General features: G+C 43.1%; 1 long non-coding RNA gene across 1 annotated transcript; it reads right to left on the bottom strand.

Annotated features, from left to right (window-relative positions):
• Positions 1–1,098: 1,098 nt before the first annotated feature.
• LOC127539155 (uncharacterized) lies at positions 1,099–2,654 on the bottom strand. Its single transcript, XR_007947867.1, has 2 exons — positions 2,280–2,654; positions 1,099–1,151 (listed from the first exon to the last, which is right to left on the bottom strand). It is a non-coding gene; the product is annotated as an uncharacterized LOC127539155 (long non-coding RNA).
• Positions 2,655–3,277: the final 623 nt, after the last annotated feature.

The following is a 3,277-nucleotide window of genomic DNA, read 5'->3' as shown; positions in this document are numbered from 1 at the left end:
AGAGCTGGTACTCTATCCACTGTACCATCTAGCTGCCCCCGCTAAGATCTAATTTCAAACATGAAAAATCCAATTCAGTTCAATGAGAACTTGTTTTTTGAATCACAGAACAAGGGTTCAAATTTTGCTTTTGATACTGTTTTGGTGACCTTATTTTAAATTTATATTTTAACTTTACATTTAAACTGTTAGGGCTTTAGTTTCCTGCTCTGAAAAATGAAAGGTTGGACAAGATGACCTCTAAGCAGGGGTGTACTGGCAAATGTTTGACAACTGGCTTACCAGAAAAAAAGTGTGAATGACACTTTTAAATTTAATCCACGTTATTAACAATTTCTCCATCACTTTGTTAATTTTATACTATGACCAAAACCATAAATTAAGGCCTGATCTATGGCATTTGCCAATCTCTTAGGTGCAAGTGTTCACACTGAAAATTTAATCATGGGCTCTTGGAAGCTTTAAGCTGATTCTTGGAGTTTTATTTCTAGATTTGGGATCCCATGAGTCATTTCATCTTTCAGGATCTTAGCTTTTCCCTCTTTAAAATTAGAGGACTGGGTAAGATGGCCTTGAAGGTCCTTCTAGCTCGATCTAAGATCTGAGAATTATTTGAACCTGTTATAGGACAAGAAGTCTCTGAAGTAATACAAAGACTAACCAATCAGTCAACAAACATTTCGTAAGCACCCCTTATATTCAAGGCACACATAAGGCACACGAATGCAAAGATCTATGGGAAATCTCTCCAAGATTTTAATTCCATGAGGGGAAATAATACATAGCTCCCAAAATAGAAACAGAGTTATTTCTAATCACTAGAGATTTGATTCTCATTAATCCAGTGAGAGAGACTCTTATCCTCTTTTTAGAGATGGAGAAAATGAGGTTCATGGAGTTTAAGTGGTTCATCCACTTCTTTTTCTTCTTCTTCTTCCCCCTCTCTTCTTCTTCTTGTCTTCTTCTTCCTCCTTCTCCTTCTCGTCCTCCTTCTTTTTCTTCTTTCTGAATCTCTCTGTCTCTGTCTCATTGTGTGTGTCTCTGTCTCTGCCTCTATCTTTCCCTCTGTCTGTGTCTCTCTTTCTACATCTCTTTCCCCTCTTCTCTTCTTTCAATATGGATTTCAGGAGTTGCTTTGCTTGATCAGAAACCTGCAGTTTAAAATCAGAGAGCAAAGATCCTTCAGGGAAAGGGAGACAAAAGGAAATTACAAAGATAAGGATCTCCTGCATGAATGATCCAATTTCTAAAAAGTTTATTCAGATTGTTTTCTCTCCTTGTTAGACATGGTGCACCATGGAGACCATGGTGACAGCCGGCCAAAACCCAGTCACAGACAGTGATGGAAGACTTGGGGGTGGGATGGGGAAGGAATATGACAAAAAGAGAGAGGAACGTTGTCCACACAACACAAAGAAAAGAGTATTGGAAGTAATTATCTAATTATAAAAAGCATCAAGATGACTTGGGTTCAAATTTTACCTCTCTCAATTCATAAGCTCTGTGACACTTCATACTTTTTGTCATGGGTCCATGAATTTATTTGTTTCTTTTAAAAAAGTTGCATTTCAGTATAATTGTTTTCCTTTGTAATCCTGTGTATATTTTTATGCATTTAAAACATATTCTTAGAAAGGACCTTTGGGTGTTTCTAGATTGCCGTGGGGGGGGATCTAGGATGTGCAAAAGTTTAAGAATTACTCATCTGGCATTTATCTTTTAAGTTATAAACAGGGTTTGGATCATTTTCTTCACAGACAAAGTTTTTTCTAGTATTTGTGTATGACCATCCCCTGCCCGGAATACTCTCCTACTATCTCTCCTCCACCTCTTAAAATGTCTCAGTCCTGGTTCTTGCCTTTTAATGAGGTTCCAGCATGGGCAGAGACCCCAGGACCGTGCTCTGCTGGTGCCATCTCCCTCTTGTGCAAGATGCTGGGCTCTGGTTAACCGATCAGACTTCCTTCGAGAATGTCTACACATGGTTCAGTCTTCCCAAGCCACATCCTTTACAAACCTACGATTGGCTTGGAAACCCTCCCCCCAGCATCCTCCACATGGAGAGGTCACATCAGCCCAGCAAGCTGATGAGACAGGCACACAGACGGCCCCCTACCCCTAGTACAACCGTCGCCCTGAGCAAGCCCCTGGATTTCTCCCAGATTCGGTTTCCGAATCTGTAAACTGCCGGCATTAATACTTGCACAACCTACTCCACGTGGGTAGTGAAAAGAAAGTGCTTTGCAGAGCTTACAGCACAATATAAAAATTATTACTACCTAATTTGTGTCCAGGGTCCCCTTGAACTTTAATAGTTTCTCCCATTATGGTAATGAAAAAAGAGTCCAATTCAACTCCTCAAAGTTGCCCGGGAAAGAAATCATCTTCTCTGCACTCCCTCGCAATGAGGCTCTCTGTTCCTCCAGTTAAGGGCAGACCTGCTGAGATTCTGAAAGCCTGACTGGTTCCCACGCGGAAGGATCGGGCGCTCACCGGCACTGCCCCATTTTGGAGAAGGGCGGCAAGGAGGAGTCACGAAGAAGCTCTTGCCTGCGCAGCAGGTGGACGCCCCAGGAGTGCCCTTTGTGAATAGACGCTGAACGTGGTCAGAGAGGACAGATTCAGAGTGGCAAGGATCCTCCACCGTCACCGGCTCCAACCCCTAACGCATTTAAAATCGGGTGAATTTGTGCAAAGCGATCTCTACAAGGGTGTGTTTGCAAACTAGACAGTGCCCTCTGGTGGTCGGATTTGGAAACCAATTCTAGCTTTCTCACTTACTTTTGACATGTCCCCTCACTTCTCTGGCCCTCGGGATCTTCATCTATGTAAAAGAAGAGGATTAAGGGGAAGGATGTCACAGCTCTAAGCCCAGTGACGCCGCTTCTCCTCTGTCTTTCCCACACATGCTTCTTGATGGCGGGTCAGATGAACAATATGTGGTCTGGAAGATCAAACACCCCCCCCTACCGGCTGGATGACTCTGTAGTTTCACCTCCGTGCCTTGATTATCTCATCTGTAAAATGGGAAAAACTATACTTAGCGTCTCCCCCTCATAGGATTGTTGTGAATCGAATAATATTTGTAAACCATTTTGCATTTTTTTTCTTCTGCTGCCAGTCAGTGACTTCTTCACTTGCCCCAGGCGGTTCTTCCTGGAACTTGATCCTTCGGGAAGCCGGCCCTTCAGTTCCTAAGGTTTCCAGGGTTCGGGGCCCTTCCTATCGGGAGCCTGAGGAAGAGAACATCGCCCGGTCCAAGGCTTTAGCATGGCCC

The sequence above is a fragment of the Antechinus flavipes genome, chromosome 5, assembly GCF_016432865.1.
Source record: "Antechinus flavipes isolate AdamAnt ecotype Samford, QLD, Australia chromosome 5, AdamAnt_v2, whole genome shotgun sequence".
Lineage (NCBI taxonomy): Eukaryota > Metazoa > Chordata > Mammalia > Dasyuromorphia > Dasyuridae > Antechinus > Antechinus flavipes.
This window is presented reverse-complemented; position numbering and strand designations above follow the sequence as displayed.